Source organism: Patagioenas fasciata, chromosome Z (assembly GCF_037038585.1).
Source record: "Patagioenas fasciata isolate bPatFas1 chromosome Z, bPatFas1.hap1, whole genome shotgun sequence".
In the NCBI taxonomy this organism is placed as follows: domain Eukaryota; kingdom Metazoa; phylum Chordata; class Aves; order Columbiformes; family Columbidae; genus Patagioenas; species Patagioenas fasciata.
This window is the reverse complement of record NC_092560.1, coordinates 68,599,777-68,622,599: the sequence shown is the minus strand read 5'-3', so window position 1 is coordinate 68,622,599 and position 22,823 is coordinate 68,599,777. Positions and strand designations below refer to the sequence as shown.

Genomic DNA, 22,823 nt, shown 5'->3' with positions numbered 1-22,823 from the left:
CAGACTCCAAAAATGGGCTTGCAGAATAATCCATGAAGGATTCAATTGAAATAGGAATGTCTGGGGGGTGTGTGGGAGAAGTCTATTCAACTCTTTTTTACCCCTCTTCTCCAGCTGAGGGTAAAACTCACTGTTATCTTGTCTTCTAACCTGTATAACTCTAACTATACAAGTAACTGAATATAAATTTTAGTCAGACATGTTCTTCTTCAGTATGCATTCTTGGGCTTCCTGCTTGTTTATCTTCTATCACTGATTAACCCTTACATTCTCAAAGGTATTCAATGTACAAGAAAGTTTATGGTAATTGTAAGATCACCCCCTAAATTACTGACTGAAACTCATGAGGGGATGCTTACCTGACTCATACTTTTAAGTTTGATGCAAAAACTTTTTAAATTCTGTCATGGGTTAACCTCAGCCAGCAACTCAGCATAATGCAGCCACTCATTCACTCCCGCTCAGTGGGATGGGGGAGAGAATCACAACAGTAAAAGTGAGAAAACTCATAGGTTGAGATAAAGGTTAACAGGTAAAGCAAAAACTGCACACACAGGCAAAGCAAAACAAGGAATTCATTCGCCACTTTCCATGGGCAGGCAGGTGTTCAGCCATCTCAGGAAAGCATGGGTCCACCAGGCGTTATGGTGACTTGGGAAGACAAAATGCAATTATTCCAAACATCTGCCTTTCCTTCTTCTTCCCCTAGATTTACTTGCTGCGTCTGATGTCATATGATATGGAATACCCCTGTGGTCAGCTGGGGTCAGCTGTCCCAGCTGTGTCCCCTCCCAACTTCTTGTGCACCCCCAGCCCATGCACCGGCTGCGTGGTGTGAGCAATGCAGCCATAACATAAAAAATCCCTGTATTATCAACACTGCTTTTAGCACAAATCCAAAACACGGCCCCCTACTAGCTACTACGAAGAAAATGAAATCTATCCCAGCTCAAACCAGCACAAATTCTTTGATGTCTTCTCCTTTAACTTTCATCAACAACTGCAGGAGTGAAGGAAGACTCCTTGCTTTCCTCATGTCTACAACTGAGAGGCTGAGATGGTTACATGAATCAGTTTGCTTAACTTGGGCTTGTTTCATAACTTCAAAAAAAACCAAAACCACTGTACTTTCTCATTAAACAATCATTTTCTAAATTTAAGCAATTAATTAGAAAAGAAAATATCTTACTTACAGTTCAGGTGGCATTCTCCATCAGATTCACAGAGTTTTAAAGTTTACTGGTAGCTTCAGTTCCTAGAGAATGGTTACTTAATATGCATATATAGTTTTGAGGATGACCTTCAGAAGCATCTCATAACTGATCTTCAGCAATACCTCTAACAAGAAATGGGGGGTGAAGAATGCCAGTATAATCTTAGAATATATCAAAAGGCTTGTCCTCAGCCCAGAGGAAAGTACTACCAGTTGCTGAAGCCTCCAGTGAGGTCCCTCTTCGAATACTACAAAGAATTATCATCCATAAGCAAGAAGCAGGGGAAGACATCCAAGTTGGATTAGGAACACGGAGGGAATACTGTACTGATTAAAGGAAAAGGGCTAAGAAAAGGTATGAAGTCTGGTCTTTTTTAGCCTAAAAAAATGGTGACAAAAATGAAGTATAATTGTTTCCTACAGTTACTGCAGGTGGCTAATTAGCGAGAAGAAAGAAGAGATATTTAAATTAAAAGCCAACATCGCAGCAGAAACAAAACTGTGAATTGACTGTGAATACACTTAAGGTGCAGGTTAAGAGATGATTTCTAAACCATCTGAAAGAGCAAGATGCTGCAACAGCGTTTCGATGACAAAGACAGAGGCAAGAAGCCTTCCTAGTTTTAAGTAAGTGGCTGATGAGATGTTGAAAAGAATTGCATACAATGTGGCTGCCTGCAATATCAAGGCAACAAACTCCCTTATAAGGGCCTTCTCATGGAAAGATTGGTACATTTTTAGAGTACATTAGCATAGCTTCCCATCACCTCTCAGAAAGTATGTATTTAATAGAATAAAGCCACTCCAAACCCTGATGTTAAGACCAAGGTACACATTCAAGTCCATTTAAAGTACTCACAAATTATTAAACATCAAAAACGCAGTTTCTCATTTGAGCTTTACCAGCCACATACAGAATTACTGTCTCTGTCCCATGCTTGTGATTATTAAAGGCAGCAGACAACTGCATTTATTAAAAGTCTTGATCATGCACAAGATATCTACATTGACTACATTCAAAAAGTCATGTTTAAAGAACATGAAATACTTAGCCATTTATGTCACTCTAGACAAAGGCTGAAAAACAAGACACGGGGGTAGAAAGATGTTTATTTTGAACATTATTATCTCTTTTTTCTTTTGCAAAGTGTATAAACAAAGTAATATCCATGAAAGAAGGTTATTTTGAAACAAAACATGAAAAACTAAGGTCAAGGAGACCTCCCCAAAAACAAAGAAAAGGAAGAAACTGGTCACTTAACAAAGTAAAAGCAAAACAGCCTCAGGAAATCCATATGAAAGATTTAAAAAAAAAAAAAACAAACATAAATTCTGTTATAACCTTCACAGAGCTCTCCAGGAGTCAAGCTAAGAAACAACACCTCTCTGGAACAAACCAAACATTTCTGAAAGTTCCTTTTGTTCTCTCCATCTCCCAAAACATTGTATTTTGCTATTTTATTAGCAATGGACATTTTAATTGGCATTGGTCATTTGCTTGCTACCAGAAAAAACATAATGATGAATGTGGAAGGTGAGAAGTCAAGGAACAGCCTACAAGGCAGTAAGATGGAGGACTTCTATTCTTACTCCTATGAAGGTAGGATAATGCATCACTACTAATCTTATGCCCCAATTGAAGTTTGGGAGGCAACTCTATGATTTTCCAGAGAAAAAGTATCTGCAGCTCAGCTCACAGGCCTCTTAACCCTTCAATATTATATGATAAGGCTAATTTTAAAACTCCCAAAGGGGTTAAAAGCTTCCAAGGAAACAAGTCATAATCTTGTCTGTATAATAAAATTTTTCAAAATTTAAGAAGCAACACATTTGGTAGGTTCTCCCCCCCACCTTTTTTGCAGGTTCAGGAATGCAAACTGAAAATAATCTTATACATACAAAACTACATATTTTAACAACAGTTTCAGTTCCGCATCAACTGAAAATGCAGATCCCTACTAGTAGGCACAATTTATCAAGACCTATCCATATATGAGAGAGGGCAATCACACTGGGAACAATTATCAGTAGCCCTGTTTCCATGAGTTTTATTATTAATTATGAAGAAATTCAATCAAGGAACAAGAATCCAACAATTCCTTAAGTCTCAGTGACTGTCCAATGGACTGATTCAAAATCATAATTCTGTAAAATCTGAAGCTGTAAGTTCCAGAGTCACTAAATACCAACCTTTTCTCCCTCAAAACTAGCTTTCTGAATTGAAAGCTGAGGTTTAGAACACAACATGAGCAAGTTTTCTGACATAACTGCTTTCTTATGGTATTCTAGCAATTGAATATTGACTGGAAATCTCTCACAGTCAGAGCTGGCTGGTTTAAATCATTCCTTTGAAAGCACACAGATGACACACAGCTACTTTACTCCCCAATATCCCTTACAGCATCAAAAGTGCTCTCAAATAAGAGAAGAAAATTACATGTATATACACAATCTCTCTTTCACATTCATACACATAATATATCCCAGCTCTGTTCAGGTGGTCCCCTGAGGTTTTGGCCCTCTAGAAAGAGTTAAAATATCTAGAACAGACACTTTGCTTGTTCATTTATTAGTACTATTTTCAAAAGACCATTCAGAGAATGAAGTCTAAGAGAAATGTAAATTCTCCACTCCATGCTAGACTAACAAAGTATCCAATCAGTTCCCACTGAGCTTCAGTTCGTTTTGTGTCCACATGTAAGTAATTAAGAGTACATTGTTTGAAACTTAATTCCACATCTGTTCTTCTGTGGGACTTGGAAAACAGACGAATTTTTCTGACAATTGTTTGCAGAGTGGATAATCACAAGCATGTGTAATAGTATCCCAAAGTGCATGAGTCTAAGAAGCCTTTTTTGCTAGATGTTTTTGTTTCTTTCCTAAGATAAAAAATTAAGATGCTCTCAGATGGGAATCATTAATATACGCTTGAGAAGTCATCCACTATAACTAATAAGGCAAAGCAAAATCCAGCCTTGTCCCAGTAGTTCACCTATAGAGCCAAAATCCATGTTATGGCCTGTCAGGTAACTTTTAAAAATCATGCAGAAATGGGAAAATCCTGAGAACTGTAACACAGAAAATACATGTTTTCGTCATGGAGCTCTGCAGTTGTGAGAGAATGTTCCACGCTATTACAGTATAAGAGTCAGCATCTCTTGAATGAATCACGCATTTACATGGTAAGGATGTATTTTCTTTTGATCTCTATAAAATGTTGATAAGCACAGAAAGGAATAATAGAGAACAACTCTTCACTGTATTTGCTAATGCAAGTGCTGACAGCATCAAAGCATACTGGGGAACTAAGGTTCAATAAAGCACTTTTCCACAACAGATGCAGTTATGCTAAGGAAGTCTGCCACAGTTTGCTGTGGATGCTAAATTCCACATTTGCTCAAGAAATAACAGGACAAGTTCATGAAGGACAGATCCACTTATGGTCACTAAAGGCAACAACTTCCTCCTTTGACTCAGTAAATCTTCAAGATGCAGAGCAGAGGACACTATGAAAGTATCAGTGTAAATTTGATTTGTACTTTGGGCCACTGGCTATGATCAGATACAGGGTTAACGAACCTCTCGTTAACTATTTTATTTATGGTCTTATGACATTACCATGGACCTTCATTTGACCTATACATACAAAGAGTGCAAGAGTGACATTATCTACAGTGACTGAGAAAGAAACTCACAGGCTCAGGGTAGATGGAAGACGGTTTAAAAATCTTTGTTTTACTTAATGCTGAACTTAAAGTAACAATTAGTTATCTATGAGGATGTGTCAAAGAAAGGCCAAAATTTCAGTTCAGTCACACCAAACTGATAACTCAGTCAGAGAAACCAAATACTGCTGCCAACTCCTACAGTGTTACTGTGAACTTCCCAATACTTGATGTTTTCTAAAACTGTGGATGCCAGAGATATGCAATTACCTCACATTATAATAGGTGTTTTCAAACTTCTCTCCACAGTCAGTAGGTCTAGAAACATGCCCTACAACAGAAGCCAAACAAGTGAACAAAACAAAACAACAGCAACACACCACACCAAGCCACTTTATTTGTAAAACAAAAAGTGCCATTATTTTCAGCTCTGTTTTTCCCCCATGCTGGTACTGGTGAGAGTGGAAACCCAGTTAAATCTGGGTAGTTCCACATGTGACCGGTGTTGAAACCCTGCATCATACTAGATGAAACAGATAAAGAACATGAATGAGAACCAGAGAGACTTCCTAGAGTGGAAAAAGAGAAAAGATGCAGAAGAAATCAAATAACAGAATTTATGTAAAAAGAAGCTATACAGAAAAGGAAAAAAAATCTGCCTTGTACAGCAAAGGACACTACTGGGTTCTAAAAATTTTCTGCTCAGTAAAATTGCTATCTATTATTTAATTAGGACTTCTATTTAAAATACATAGGATAACCAATTCCATAAGCCAGAAGGCACAGAGAGGATCCACTGCATATGATAATTATATATTTTCAGTTTCATCATGTAACTTAAAGAATATCAAAAAGGGAAGATTTTTAACGCAGAGCATGCTGCGATCAGACAGCATTGTGCTTTGGAACACGTTCCTATCAAATCTGAATTAAAGCCACTGAAACATTAAAAGAATAGGCAATATTGCTTGGCTAAGGATTAAAATACAATAAATATCCTTATTTATACATAAAAAGTAGGCAGGTTATACAGACATGATTACCATAGCTGTGATTTCATGTATCCCTGAAGGCTCCCTGCAGGTTACAGAAGATTAGAGAAGTTGTTGACTGTCTGGAGAGAAAGACCAAGTGAACAAACAAAATTCAACCCCACACATCCAAACTTGCTGATGCCAACACAGCACCGAAGCCAAGTGTTCATGCTACCAAATAATGTGTCAGTCCCATACAAGACCAGTTACTTCAAATGTTGGGAAATATTTCAAGGAAGAGTCTTAATTTTTCTTCCATGTAATATGGACACTGAAGAGATGTAGTTCTATTTTTTTTTTAGCTTGACTGGCCTCTGCCAATACCATTTCCTAAAATACCACAGCATGCATATGCATATATAAACATATTAAAAACAACAACCAAAAGCAATACCCTCATATTGCCATCCAAAAGACTACAAATGCATACACTCTAAAGACTCCTATAGGTTTGTGTTTGGTTTTGTTGTTGGTTTGTTTCCTCTTCTGTTAGTGTGACCAAAAGGCTAAATGAAATTCAATACACACAGGAATCCCATGGGTCTCTTCCACTTTGTCCTTCTGTAATCGTACTAAAAGCTTGTCTGGAGTCTCCCTCTCAAAGCATCTGGAGTTGACACTTCTCCTATTTATCCAGCTAAAGAAAGGTCCTCTGCTTCCCCTCTGCCAATACCGTGAAGAATTTAATGTATCAGCAGGGACTTGAAGCCTGAAACTCAATCCAGTATTTTCATAAAACGATTCACAGACTTGCACTGACTTTTTTGACTTAAGTGCAAAGGGTTTCCGTACAGCAATTTGGAGCTAGATTAATCCACTCATGTTTCCAGCAGTGGGGGAGGGAGGAAGTGCACCACAACATGCAGCCATCAAATTGATTTCAACATACCCAGACAGAAAATAAATCCCTAATAGAATCCCTTCATACCTTTTAAAAATATCACAGCAGCTACTTAATGCCTCCTATGAGATAAGGAAGGATGAACGGTACGCAACAGACAGCAAATTAAGCGGGAAATAAATTAAAACAGGAACGAAGAAAAGAGGCTGTTTACTTTACAAAGGGGGAGGATAGTGGCTTGGAACTTAATCATACTCTATACCAACATCCTGGATAAGAAACAAAAAAATCAGAGGATGATTCTGATCGAGGGAGCATTCATGTGCAAAGCTGAACTGATTCCCCTTTTCATAACTAAACAAGAAATGTACTTAACAAAGAAGGAAATCCTGTTCTATCACCTACACTGAGGAACCTGTCAAATGCTCAACACTGAAACTTTTATTATACCATCCAGTAAAATAAGCATCAGCAAGGCTAGTCATTCTGTTTGTCTTTTTGAGAATGGACTATTTTGTGCTTGCTACTATTCTGACTTTTAAAAATTGCTTGTGTAAACGGCATCTTCAGTTTCCTTGAAACTCAACATGTCCTTCATTAACACATCAGCCAAGTATGCAAGTATGCAAAACATGAACTTCACTTTAATTAAAAAGCCTCATCCCTGTCTTTCTGAACCAGATCAGAAGTTTATAGTGGGGTTTTTCTCCAGTCATTTAACTGTTCAAAGTGAGAGAAAATAATAGCTCTCAAAGATGAAAATAAGTAATAGAAGGGTAAAAACCAAGAGGATTAAATAAAAGCATTTCTTCTAATTCTCTAGTGCTTTTTTTTAGCCACCAGAAATCAGACAGAACTACTATTCTTCTCTATAGAGTCTTAAATAATATTCAACATCCTTTTAATTCCCAGGGCACCTGCTGTTAAGATCCTAAAATCTGCTTTCACCTTCCAAATTCTAAATCAAGGTCAAAAAACATGCTTCAGAAGGTTGGGATTTATAAACTTCAGTCTTTGACTCAGCAGAAATATTTGACATAAGAAAGAAACAGGTTATAGAGAGTAAACCAGAAGCACGGCAGAAAATAAATTAATCATACGACAAAACCCTTGATTTATGAATAATCATGCACTGCGGATGGATATCAGAAACACGACTTGCACATAACTGGAAGACAGTTTCCACTGCCATTAACAGAAGGTATGTACCTTCACAAGTTACAGGCAGGACAGATTACTTCACAATCAACAAATACCTAGCAAGGATAACTAATACACTAGAATAAACACTAAAGTTTCTGCAACTTTTTCCGTTTTTCTGGAAACAAAATTAATCCAGCAAAGGCTCTTTGGGGTTGTGTAGCCAGGTACAGTATTTCAGTTCTCACATATGGCAAGTAATCTAGAGGAAATGCTACTTCAAAAAATTGAGTTAACTAACAGTACCTGTCCTTTCTTTGCCTTCATAATACTGTATATTCTTTTTAAAAATACTTCAGAGTCTAACAGTGGTCTTAGGGAGTATACACTCATGAAAGATTCCTAATGATTAATTCAAAATCTAACTGCACTAAAAAAGAGCCACAGAAACTAATATTAAATACTCTTTATTTTCTTGGTGTATGCTCCAGGCACTTTTAACATTCATCTGAGATATTAATGTGAATTAATACCTCTTCTATTAGGTTACATGTCATAATACCTGAACAGTTATCTGAAAAGCATGTTCTCATGTTTAAAATACTTCTAAAAGCCTATAGGTCTGTAATAAGAGTTCTTTATTATTATTATTCTTACAGCCTAAATAGTTTGCTTTTAATGAAAGATAAACAGGTTTGGGCGACAGCATACATCACTATTAAGCTTGACTCTCAAACCTTATGTCTAACATCATGGCTTCCCACAGAGTTAATCAAAAGCATCTTACTCCCAAAACAAGTATTTTTTAATGACCAGAATCAAAGATCATTTAACTTAATGCTGATTCATTTTCTCTAATCATCAACATTATTTTCTTCATAAATAATATATAATGGCTCCATGATCACACTACAACCAAGCTCCAAACATATTTATATATGATTTTAAAAGCCTGATCGGGGAAGCTTTTTCCTGGTCAGTTTGGTTGCCTCGATCATTCCTTTTGACAATATGAAGGATTATGTGGACCAGTGATCAGGAACCTATGAGGCCAGGAACTTAGCTTCACATAGCTTTTAGTCACAGTCGGTATTTTTTCACGTCTTTCTTGAGTAATACTAAGATGCATATTTGGCTTGATAAAATGTGTTGCCTACCTTATCAGCAAGCAAGAATGAAATTCAGAGGCAGCTGCAACTGTCAAACAAGCAAAATAGAAACCTTCTCCTTCTGCATCTTCGACATCAGAAGCTCTGTGGAACTTTTGGAAGAATTACATTTATTTAAAACCAAAGCTGAATGGCAGGTGACAAAAAGTAGTTTCTTCATTAAAATAAATATTTATGACTTTCAGGTTTATCATAGAATTGCAGTAAAATTTCTTAGGAGTGAATTTATTGTAGGGGATTTAAAACTTTAACTTGTCTAGTTTTATTAACAACCTACAACAGAACAATTCAATGATCAGCATTCAAGAACCTTGCTACTCTGGGTCTGCCTTTTTTGTTCAAAAGCCTTATTCTAGCACTAGTGTCTTACTAATTGAATGCCCAAGTCTTGGTTGTTTAGAACTTTTTAGAGTTTTATTTAATGTCTGCTCACATTCAAAGAACTGAATGCCAAGACAAGAAACCACTGAAGAGTGAAAAATATGAACAGAACAAGCAGCACTGTTTGAAGATGAAAGTAAAGAGCATCCTCTATAATCACAGAACAACACATTTAACCTGAAAGCTGTTCTGGATCTTCACAACTGAACAGTGATTCAACCCTGCATGGACAAGCCAAAGAGCTTCTCAATAGCAATGAGCTGGCTGGATGCAAAGGCAAAAATGCCTTTCAGCCAGGTAAAATCTGAGCTGCAACACTAGAGATCCTGTGGCCAAACAGCTCCTCACCTCCATACCAATGGTCTGGCCAGAGACAGTAATTATTTTTTTTCTCCTTTCGGCTTTATAAAAAACACTCAGTTTCTTCAGGAATCTTGTCTTTACCTGCTAGGCTCCTGTGTGACTCCAATTTTTCTGCCTGTATGGAAGGGACAGCCTTGTTCAAAACTACTTTTAAACATTAACTTTGGACCAGTATTTTTCAATTTGTGGTAGAGATGATCTCAAATGGAGATGTCCTAAGTTAGTATTTAGACAAATTATTCAAAAAACTAAAATGGGAAGGAAAAAACAATTGAGTGGAAGAAGATGCTTTAATTACCCATAAAGGGTAAAGAGGAATAAAGGTAAGGAGGTAAAGAGGAATTCTCCTGAATTCCCCATTTTGTGAGTATCTGTAGGAAACAAATTGAATGCTTTTGTCTAGAATATAAAACAAAAATTCTTGTTATAAAACTCAGCACAATATGATAATTATGCTTAATATTCTCGGCAGAAAAAACAACTTCGAGATTTGCACAGGAAAGCTGTGAGGCCAACCATGAGGCCGTAATACATTTTCAATAATCCTACAAACCGAAAAAGACAGACAAACAAATGAAAAAGCTTTCACAACTTTCTACACCATACTTATGCAGCAATCAAGTATGACTTTAAAGCCACCATTAACATAAATAATAAGCAGTAGGAACTGATATTTAAGGCTATTGCCTAAGTGTAAGAACATGAAAATCATACTAGTGCTTTTGAATATAGCAGAATACAGTTTGCTTTCCTAACAAGGCTTTGAGCAGTAAAGAGATGACAGACATTTCTTAAAAGAAGAAGGAAGAAAAAAAAAAACCTTTAGTCTCTTATAGTTCACATTACTTTTTGTATTTATAGGCTGTGTAAATTACTACCACTTAAAGCAAAGCATTAATTCCTAAGGGAAAGCATGAAAGGTACACTTCCTTTGCTTAAGTGTTTTGGATAAGTAATATGTTTACATTGCCTCAAACAGCTTTTAAGTTCAATAATTCTTCCCCCTTTTACAAAACACATTCCTGTATTCAGTCAAAAGGATATCTGTGAATTAAGAGTATTTTCGTGGTTCAACACAATGTTAATGGGATTTCCATTTGTTTCATGTTTTAATTTCAAGGAGGGTTTTTTCTGATAAATGCATCTTTGTTATTTCTGAGTATTACCCCCCAAAAAAGTAAAGGAGTTATGTTTGCCAGACCCTCATCCACAGGAGTGACAGCAGCTCTATTCACAGACCTCCACATCACAAAAATCTACCTGGCTGAGATGTTCTGATACATAAAGTTCATTGTATGGGTTATGCAGTTTAACCTCACATCTAGTATTTTCAGTTTCTTCTTTCTTGAATTCACAGACACACAAACTACACTGCAGCCACCAAAATCAATCACAGCCGCCCACCACAGCGATTTCAAAAGTACACTTTGCTGTAAGGAACTAGGCTAGCAAAGTAAAAGTAGTTTAAAAACAGAATACTTGCAGCTAATGCATACCCTTTTGGGGATCTACACATAGCAGGTTAAATTAGTGATACTAGGTCAGCTTGCAGCTATTTCCTGTCCCCTCCCCCAACCCCTCCCCAGTATAAATACAAAAACCAAATGTTTAAATCAAGATGAGATCCACGGAGAGTTTAGCAACTGCTCACTATTTAAAGCTGAAAGAACAGTCTCTGGAACAGAGGTGAGATCTCAGCATTCTTCTCCTTGAGTGCTATGAGCTAAATAATGAGGTCAGGGCCAACCTCCCTTTCCCCACCACAGAAAGGGGGTTATGTTCCCAGCTGTGCAGTGGCACAGCTTCAGTGGGACAAGAGAGGGCAGCCCCTTGCTGGTGACCTGCCAGCTGCAGCCCCTGTGGTCAGGAGAGCTGGGACAATATGAACCACCCTGCAGAGGACAGAAACACACCTTCACATACAAGTGCTCTAATGATTTGGTTACCATGCAGATGGGGAGCAGAACAGCATCTTAATAATCCAGTAATTCCCTTTTTTCTCCTTTAGGAAAAAAAAAAAAAAAAAGAGTGCAATTATTTATCTGTAGGAAAGGGCTCTAGCCCGGGCCTCCCTCCTGAGCAAGAAAAGTGTGAAACCTTAAGGGAGGGCAGATTTATTCCCCTGAACATCCTTGCCATGGACCTTTTGCTCCTCAAGGAGATGCAGTAGCTGAAACACACCTACACAGCTCCATCCAGCATTTTTACATCTTTGCTCTCTGAAGCAAGGAAGAGACATACAGATCCATAGTTTTTAAATTTGCTTTAAAAATTATATAAACGCATTCTAATTTCACAGTAATATTAAAGCCCACACAGCTTACTCCCTCTGGTTCCCCCTATATTTGAATGTAGTTGAGCACTGGGATCAAGAAAACCATGCATAGCCAAGATGTCCCACTTGCAAGTCTCTGCTTGCTTTTTGGAAACTTTCTTTCTGCCTTGCAACCAGCCTCCTTCAGCTGTGTTTGGCCCCTCAGCTACAACATCTCTGCACTCTCCAAACAGTTGTTCCTTTATTGTTCTCTTCCCATTATGGCAAGTCTCACTACATGACCCACTCCACCACAGATTTTAAAGGGCTGTATCAATGGCTCTTATCTTTGCTCCCTTTTCTGTGGAAATTAAAATTTCTTGAAACTTTTTGCCTCTGAACAGCAGCTAAGAAAACTAGTTTTATCTAGCGTGCAACTCTTATTTATCTCTGCCTACTGGGAGCTACTGGATTCAGCAACTCATCTATTCACAGATGGGTTAGCTCATCCACCCCAGTCCCCTTGCAGAATAAAGATGCACAAAGGGTACAAAAAAATACCTGCCAGGATATGAAGAGCTTACAAAACCACACCAGTTTTCTAACAGAATCTTTACACAGCGTATAGAGAAATTCCTCAAATCATTCCTATGTAAGCACTATAGACCAATGTTAAATCTTTATTTAAATGTATTCAACAGCTTAATAGTTTCAAGACTACAATGAGGGAGGATACTTCTTGCTCTTTTTACTTTCACAGTATAGTTTTAACCCCCATTCAAATTGATGTTTGGAAAACAAAGGGTCTGGTTAAAGCATACATTTTCTAGAGTATTATTTTTAGCTTCCTTAGCACTGAAGGAATTCACTACATGCTCTCCATGGTGTGGAACAACATTCCCACCCATCTGTCTGTTACAAATTAATGAAAAGCTGACTGCTCATTCTCTGCCTAAAGGCATCCCACCATGCATCATAAACTTCAGTCATGGGCACTGAGGAGCAGGCCAAGGTACAACCTCACCCAAATAGTCCGAAAGACGCTCTCTGCTTCACATTCATTGCAACAAGATGACCTCTTGAACCTTCTACACAGTTCATACTTGTGTCCTCTCCTCTTCTTTCATTACCAGACTTCTCCAAAAACACCACATATTCAGAAGAAATTGAGAAGTTCTCTGTTTCTCTTTAAAACACAGTATGCAGCACAATCACATGTATTTTTAACAGCCACACCCCAGCACTGAAATGTAACTTTGAGCTTGAAGGAACAAACAAGAACGAAGTATTTGCAAAATTGCATCAAAAAAAGACTCAGTGATGATCTCTGCATTAAAAGCCCTGCTCTAAACAAAACCTATAAAGCATTTTAGCTATATATTTTTGAACAATGCCTAGAAATGAGGCTCCAAAGAATCCCCCCTCTAAACCACTACTCTTCGGTATTTATCAACAGCAAAGCAAATACAAAATTATAGTATGAAATCAGTTGGCTACAAAAGAAAAGAAAAACAAGCAAACAAACACAAAACACTAAGGTAACAGCAAAAATGTTAGATATTCTAAGTATTTTTTTTAAAGTGCTAAACACTAGTTTAAATCAAATGTTCCTGCTTGTGTCAGTGGGAATAACTTCAAGCTATTGCTGTCCACCATAGAACACTTTCATTTTGAAGGACTAAGAATTCTTAAATGCAGTTTTAATACTACACTAAATTTGATCTACTGGACTTACAAACCTCACCAGTCTGAATTCTCTGTTACTAAAGAAAAAGAATATTTAAAAATTTAAAATAGAGAAGAGCCAAATAATTGTAACAATATAACTTAAACATAGTGTGAGTGATTAGATAACAGTACAAGCAATTTATTTTAAAAACCATGTTTTAAGCTATCATTTATGATCACTGGGCTAGAAAGCATTAGCCTACCTGCAAAAACCTGTGGTTTGCTTTTGACTTCTGCAAATCAAAATGACACTGACAAATGTGCAGAAGAAAGACCCATAAAACATTTTCCTTTTATTTTAAGCTTGGTATTTCATAGCAGGATCCTGCCACATATTGGCTCTACCCTTCGTTGGCCAACCTGGTCTTCATGCTGCTTCCCTGCTCTAGCTCTTCAGATCCAAATACCACCTAGTAGACCATGTCATGGTCTATTGCAAACTTGTAACTTCTAGCACAGAGTTGCAAACAGCACATACATAGTGTCCTCCATGTAACATACCAAGCAGGAAGGACAGACAAGTCATCCATCAGATCCTCCTCACCACTAAAGCTCCTAATGCAATATGTGAGGAAATCACACAAAACAAGAAGAGGTATTTCATCAACTTTTGGAGGGGTGAAGTCTGAATTATTTTAATTAAAATACATAGTGTTTGGCTGCTAGTGGAAAACTCACATCTGAAATAAACCCCTACACAGTAAAGAATTCCTCCAGTATGGAAAACTAATTAAAGCAAGTAGTTTCATGAACTCTGCTACTAATGAAACTTGATTTTTTTAGATTGTGATTCACAGTTGATCAAGACTTCTGACAGGATGTTTTATCATCCTTCTCCAACTGGCCACCTATTTTTGTAAAACAGAGGTACCCTGTTAGCTTTGAGAAGTCTGCATTTCTGCTGATAGCTGAATCAATTGACTTAATAAAAAAAATTACATACAGAAGCACCTACAGATCCCAGCCCAGAAACCTAACAGCTAGGAGAAGACAACACCTTGTACAAGGCTGCACAAAAGACACTTGCTGGCAGGAAGGACCATGTGCTATACACACTCTGAAGCCCCTAATACCACAGAATGACGCAGTTTCCTGCTAACACAGGAGCGAACAACTGAACAGGTCCCGAATGTTTTCTTTGCCAGGCCACAAAGACCACGTTCCACCAGCCTCTCTGCCGAATTTCCCACTACCACCCACCACCTCATGGTCAATGCACTCGCATTTAGCAGCACGGCCATACGCAGGTCTTCTCACGACTTACAGCTCCCTAATTGTGCCACAACACTATACTCATGCTGTCCTTTCCACTACTGTATGTCAAATATATCCTCATTCTTTTGTGCAAGGCCACGTAGGCAAAAGTGGAGTAACAGAGCGTTTGATAAACCATAGAGAGGTACATATGGTTGCCTGATGGGCAAACAGAGGCACAACTGGACTGCCACGGCACTTGGACAGAATCCTCATGCAGGCTCAACAAACTGGGTCACAGTTCAGATCCAACTCACGATCAGGTCAACAGATGATTTTCTTTGGAACCAAAACCAAGCGTTTGGTATTTTAAATTCGAAAGTAGTTTTGTTTCTATTTAACTGAAATTGTACATAATATCTTGTTTCTCAGTCTTGCTAGTTATTCAGCATGTTTCTCAAACAAAGTAAGAGGCTATAATAAGATTTGGTTCATTATTCTCACACTTTTATAGAAAAATGAAAGGAGAAACCATAAAAACAAAGCTATTACAAGTGCTATCAGCAACAAAAATGCTTGTAGAAATATTTTTCATCAAACAATAGTAGCCACCATTAATGACTATGTACAGCATACAAAGGGAGGAACTTCAGCAATACACTACTTGTGGGAGGTATCACCATTTTCAGAACTACAATTTGGTTCCTCCTTAATTTATACATGTCACCTAACCCATAATATATGAAGACAGGAATTAACCAGTCTTCATAGAGGCTGGGTTAAGTATAGAAGCTGGGTTAAGTATAGAAATCTTAAGTCAGTTTTACTGGTAGCAAAGAAAAAAAAACAGTGCCTTGCCCACAAAGTAGACAGTGGCGCTTTCACAGTGTTGTGAGATTGACTCTTTCAGTGGAGCACTGTCAACCTTCCAAGACCAAAATCACTGGAAGGCTTCAGCAAAGAAGAAACATCACCAAGAAGAGCACAGATACTGGCCAAATGACGGATGTGTGGAAAAGTCATCATGGAACCATTGCTTGCAACAAAAACTAGTGGACAGCTCACTAAATGATAAATCTGTAAAAACTGAGGAAATGCTTTCCGTAACTTGAGTTATGTAATCATTGCAGCAAGACATTGGATGCACATAAAGCACAAAAGAATGCAAAAAATAACTAAATTCTTGAATGACAGATCCCTGCTGGTTATTTAAAATACAAATGCTTGGGGGCAACCTTTAACTAAGAAGGTCCCTAAACCACTAATTAAGGAACCTGACCACGGGAAAGAATCACTGTAAATACTTCAGGAATTTCTTACATTTTTCTCCCCAAGCATCTTTACTGGCTGCCATAGAAGAAAATATGGAACTAAGTGGACACTTGGCCTGACCAGAACATGGCTGTTCTGTTCTCATGAAATACTGGAAGACATTCCAAATATCAGATGAAGGCAGATAAACCAACAGACACAACTGATCTAGTGTAAGACACAACAGATTTGGACAGGGTCATGTATAAATTATTGTGAGAAACAAAAATTACAAACGAGAAAAATGATTCTACCTCTCTCATATGTGTGACTTCATTCACTGCTGGCAGACAAGCCATGATCCACAGCCAGCTCTCAAACAGAAAAACAAATTAGGTACAAGCAGATTTAGAAGCTGAGTCTGTGTTCTACAAAAAAAAAAGTTATTTTTTGGCCCAATTTCAGAAAGCTTTTCTAATGCAGTGGAAATCAAGACTGGGCAGGTAGATCCTGTATCTGACGAATGCCCCAGTGCAGTACATAGATCCTGCCCAGCATAAGAAGTGAGAAGTCACTTAAGCCAAGATTTCCTTCATGTCTTAAATGTTACTTTTCTTTTAGTTACCTATTAAATTTCCATCAAGATCTACAGGCCCCTCAGATTTATCTGGAAGTCTGTGAACTGTCCAGTCAAATACAGCTACACAGGAATGGCATGGTTTGACATGTGTTTTGGGGGTCTGTGTTTGGTTTTTAGTGTTATGGTACTTATTGCATAATGATAATGCAAGAAGAATTAGGTACACAGGAATTTTTTGTAACTTTTCTCTAAAAGTAAGGGTGATATTTAATCTGATATCCTTTCCGTGGGTGTGTTGATTTGACTGAAACAAGTTTGTTTTCTTCATACAGTTAAAAACCTTTCTTTTTCATAGCTAGTATGCTCATTATTTGGACTTAGTTTGAAAACAGGCAGATAATATCCCAGGACAGAGTTAATGTTTTTAATCGCTCTGGTCTGAGAGACAAGGAGGTTCTGAGTGCTCTGTCCACAGGTGTGAAGTAGCAAGGAAGGGGGGCAGGGATGGGGCAGAGCTTGACTGACATCCAGGGTTATCAATAAGAGTATTCCATCCCATTAGCATCATGCTAATTATTTAAGGAGAGCTGGGAGTTAGGATCTTTTGGTTGGCTCTTCAGCTTTCTCTGTTCTTGGCTCTTGCTATCGAGACAGGAGAGTTTCAGTCTGGAAAACTAGCATGACACAGATGCCCATAGCAACTGAGATTCACTGATCCCCAATTAGGGGACCTAGGAGAACCTGCTTCTTTTAGTAAACCAAAACAAAATCAATAAGACAACAGTTTTGGCACAGCTCCTTTAGTTACTAAGGAGAGTTATGGGGAAACAAACTTTACAGATGGGTCCAAATGGCTGAGAATGCCCCTTTTTCTTCAGACACAGTTAACTCTACGGGACTGATAACTAATACCTTCCTGTTGGTTCTGGTCACAAGCAAGTCCACAGAAAAAATATTCCACCTTACTGCTCTCTAGCGTAAGATTATCCACATGAATGCTCGTTCCTGTGAAGCAATACCTTGTTTCAAAAGACAATTAGTTTCTCTTAACTCAGGTTGTTCCTATACTAGTAAAACTACAGGAGGAGCTAGAAGCTATTTCTGAACATCACCTTACGTGGTTCCTACAGTCAAGTATAGTTCGATTCTCCTCAAGACTTCTTTTGTGTCTAACTTGTTTCTGGGAACCTCTGATCTCAAAAACTATTCCACAACATCTTTAACCATCTATTTCAGTGCCTACCTATGCACACAAACAAGTTATTTGAAAAATGTAGAGGGCTAAATCACAGAACAGAGGCAGGGTATTAGGCACCTGTCACAGAAACTTGCACACCTAAGGCAGTTCTTATTTTTCTATTATCCATCCTAAGTCATACTACAGAATCACAGAATGTTTGGGATTGGAAGGGACCTCAAAAGATCCTCTAGTCCAATCCCCCCGCTGGAGCAGGAACACCTAGATGAGGTTACACAGGAATGTGTCCAGGCGGGTTTTGAATGTCTGCAGAGAAGGAGACTCCACAAACTCCCTGGGCAGCCTGTTCCAGTGTCTGTCACCCTCACTGAGAAGTTTCTTCTCATATTTAAGTGGAACCTCCTGTGTTCCAGTTTATACACATTGCCCCTTGTCTTATCATTGGTTGTCACCGAGAAGAGCCTGGCTCCATCTTCATGACACTCAGAATTTACATATTTATAAACATTAATGAGGTCATCCCTCAGTCTCCTCCAAACTAAAGAGACCCAGCTCCCTCAGCCTTTCCTCATAAGGGAGATGCTCCACTCCCTCCATCATCTTTGTTGCCCTACGCTGGATTCTCTCCACCAGTTCCCTGTCTTTGAACTGAGGGGCCCAGAACTGGACACAATATTCCAGGTGTGGTCTCACCAGGGCAGAGTAGAGGGGAAGGAGAACCTCTCTCAACCTACTAACCACCCCCCTTCTAATACACCCCAGGATGCCATTGGCCTTCCTGGCCACAAGGGCACAGTGCTAAGTTGTTTTTTTTTTTTTCTGCTCTCCTCTAACAGAAGACAGTTCTCAGATAAAGCTTTTCACTTCCCATGAGATGTCTCTCCTACAACTGTTGGTTTTTTTTCAATGAGATGAAACAAAGTTGCTTCCTTCAAAATTTTCTTGCAGGTCATATTATCAAAGCACTTTATTACAGCTACTGTATACAGTCCTCTACCTGAGGCCTCATCAGTACTAAGCAAAGAATAACAGCTGTGTCCCCTTGCATGAAACATTCCTTGTTCATACATCTCAGATGAGATTTGTCCTTGGACTATAAACCTCAGATTTTTGATGGCTAGACTACTTTAGCTTTTTATTTCTCTTTCAACACTCAATGCAAAACACAGCAAGTTGTGCTGACCATTTGGAATTTCAACTCATGTTTGGACTGTCTCTCTAAATTACGAAAACAATTGCTTTTCAACCAACCTTTTTCCCACATGGGAACCGCTTTAAATTTTCCAGTGGCGGCATAAGACCCTGTGTAGTGAATTTAGGCCTAACGATAACAGGCATGCTTTTGTTAGTTATCATTCATCATGCCTTATAAGCAACAAGTGGATTCACAGGGCCTGCAGACCACAGCTTGAAAGTCATTTACCATCATGACTCTGAACCCGTCTAAATTTCAACATGCGAATGCAACGTCCCAGCTTGCTGTTGCCACAAATACATTCTCTGTATGCTACTAGCCAAGTGCCTAATAAAAATACAGAACACAACCAAACAGAAGATGCACTGTACCTATTTGAAATGCCCCCTCGGTTGTCAATGTGCCATTAATGACACTTGGAGATCTTTTCTCAATCTATTGTGTGTTCACTTTACAATGATTTCATGTGGACTTCCCCATCCGTTTTCTATGAATGACCTGTGAGGGAGAGTCAAGAATATCACATTCAGTCACTGCATGAAAAAAGTAACGAAGTCAAGATACCTCATCCATCTACCGCTCATCTTTTATCTACCAGACTAGCTATGCTGCCAAGGAAGGAAATCAAAATTGCCAGACAGAGTTTGATCCTGATAAATCTATGCTGGTTGCTTATCCATTTTGCTATACCAGAGGTGCTTAAAAAGAAACTGTTTAATAACTTGTTAAAAAGTTGTGTGGGGATTAAGGTTTCATTGACCAGTTTATAATTCCTTTCATCTTTAAGGTTTTATTGACTGGCTTACAAATCCCTCCGTTTTCCCCAGCACCTTTAAAAAAAAATAAATATATATCTATATACACACATACATACAAAGAAAGAAGTATGGAGTATACTTTTACATTTGACCTTCCTCAGTCCTCTAAAGAATCTCCTCCTGTCCTGCTAAAGACTTTCTGAAGAGTCAGACTAAGGAGTCCCTGAAAAAGAGGAGAAGGATAATGCTGACTTTTTAGTTTAGCAACCTCACAGTTCTTATCTGAGCACAGTAATCTATTAAAATTAGTGAAAGAGCAAGGTAAGTTAATCACATAGGAGATTAAATAGTAAGCTGAGGTCTCTGAAGAGGACAGAGACAAAAATGGTGAGACATGGACTTTACAAAGCGTGACTCCTAACCATCTAGTTAAAAAAAAAATGCACTAGTTTGCTGCCTGAGGAGATGTCAGTGGTTCAAATGTTGTTTCTTTGTTTTTAAATAGCAGAGATAATAGCAAAAAATAGCCTAAGCCACTAACATAATTGCTTACCTTCAAAAGCCTGTTGAGGGGCAGTAAAACAGACTGCTTCAACAGATGTTTAACAATGCACTTCTGTGCAACCTAGTAAAACCACTTTGGCCAGGCCTGGTAAGCTGGGACCTGCTCGTGTATTGCCTTCAGCTGCACTACTGGGAAAGCGCAGGAAGCCCCTGTCTCCATCGCTCCGGTCTGAGGCACTCCTTATTGCTATAGCAGGAGGTTATCGTGCTAATGGAAATCCCATTAGTCTTCACTTGCAGTCCGAACTCTCTCCCTCCTGCCCAGTTTTCCCAAAATGTGAGTGCCTAAAAAAGCCTGTAAAGAAATTCTCTCTGAGACTGGGAGGCAGCTCGCCCTGCCAAGGACAGGAGAGACACAAGCCATTCTGCAGGCTGTCAGGACACAGAGAACGCAGCAGGAATGGCAAGAAGGCAATCTATTTTTCTGTACCTGCCTTAAAGTAAATGGAAATGTTGGTTACCTAGAAGGTAGGCTGAACACTGGATTCAGCTATGAAGAAGACATTACTCCACTGATATGTATTCTTACACACTAAACAGTTAAAGCAGCCTGCCGGTACTGCCAGAAACACCCCTATCATTTGTGCACTAATTTAAATATTGGTCACAGTAACATACCTAACTTTCAAGAGACATCAAAAAGTGCTTCTCTCTCTCCTAGTATTTAAAAAAAAAAAAAAAAAGAAAGAAAATTAAAGAGAAGGAAGGTTTAAAAAAAGAGAAAACAAAGAGCAAGAGATAGCAATCAAAAACTGTTTCTTCAGTTTACTCAGCATAGGTAATTTCTAGCATTTATGCACTCTGGTTCCATTCTCCATCAATACCACCTGCCACTACAGATGCTGAGTTAGGCCAACACATACATTATAGCTTCAAACCTATCTGTAGCCCAGAAAATGTACTAGTAGAGTCACTCACTTTACTGGCACCCACTCATCAGTAAAATATCCATACTTACTATTTTAGCTTGATATTGTGCAGAGTTTCTGCACAATTTCAGTTTGCTGTGTTCAATGCATATATGGGACTCAAGCAAGTACAAGGCCTCACATCTCCTGTATGCTGGCAATCCAGTGGTGTACCTCATCGGATAGTAGAGTGCTAGAGAAGGAACTCATCCAAAACCCAATGAGAAGAACTGAATTGAATGCTAACATACTAGAGAACACCACAATATCACACATAGATGAAGGAGGACTAGATCAACACCTTTCTTATCTCTTACTCATTACAAATGTCCATGTTCCATTAATTAAGTTCTGAATGTGAAATGTTTTTTGCCAGCAGTAACTATTTTTACTTTATAATTCAACAAAAACTTGACTGAAATCAGCCATGCCTTTATCACAACATCTTAGCATCATTCAGAAACAGCTGCTTCTTCATCCACATTGGCGAACGTCAATTTAGGTAAGCAGGAATCCTTCCACTGGGATTTGGATCAAAATTTTACTGAACAGGATCAAGGTTATAATACCTATACTGGACTACAAATACACTGCACTGGATTGAACAAATTATTTTTTATTTGGAAAGTTACATATTAGCAGAAAGATATCACTTTTCACGGAACATAGCAGCTGAAGGAATTAGATTGGACAGTCTCTTCCTAGTTTAAGAAAAAGAGAGACATACTGACTGGCTGACTCTGACTGATGCTTTGTTCGAGAACAATATGCATCCTTTGATAACGTCGCCCTGTGTCTATGTGATGGATATGAGTCACATGGCCTTGTCTGGTTCCTTCAGCTTTTCTATACAGAAGTGAAGGTAGCACAGGGATGAGCTGTAACACACCTGTCTAAAGCATAGTGTGAGGAAAAGCAAGCCAAATATTTAACTACATTAATAGCCATCTTTCTAGTAATTTAAAAATTGCACCTGCTATTCACAGGACAACAAAATACCCTGGAAAAGAAAAACAGTGCTTGACCAATAGCCCATTCCATGTTTTCCCCTTCTACAATACACAGCTCTTTATTGTGTATTTGTTTGCACAGGACTTAAATAAACATCTTGTTTAAACAGATCCTTCAGTCTATGGAGATGGTTTATAGTTTCCAGTTTAAACAATTATAGTGGTGCATACTTGACTAATGGATTGCCTTAGCACACCTTAACAATTTGCAAACTTGCAGAGGAAAGCATAGAAGCAAAATCATAGAAGCAAAAAAGCCAGCGTTTGAACAAAACAACAGCAACACTGGCATCTAGTTCTACTTTATAACAGTAATCCAAATGAGTTCAACAGCACTTTTCCTATAGACAGTCTAAAACCAGTGCTAATTCCTTTTC

General features: G+C 38.3%; 1 protein-coding gene across 13 annotated transcripts in view; it reads right to left on the bottom strand.

Moving 5' to 3' along the window:
* LHFPL2 (LHFPL tetraspan subfamily member 2) overlaps positions 1 to 22,823 on the bottom strand; it is a 129,826-nt gene that overhangs the window by 71,510 nt on the left and 35,493 nt on the right. For 4 of the 13 annotated variants that reach the window (XM_071802890.1, XM_071802886.1, XM_071802887.1 and 1 more), the window contains one exon: positions 19,578 to 19,704. The exons of 8 other annotated variants lie outside the window; for them this stretch is intronic. The gene's annotated coding sequence lies outside the window, so the exon portion shown is untranslated. Of the gene's footprint in view, positions 1 to 9,050; positions 9,073 to 19,577; positions 19,705 to 22,823 lie in introns of those variants that run through there. One more of the 13 variants, XM_071802889.1, reaches the window with a different exon arrangement.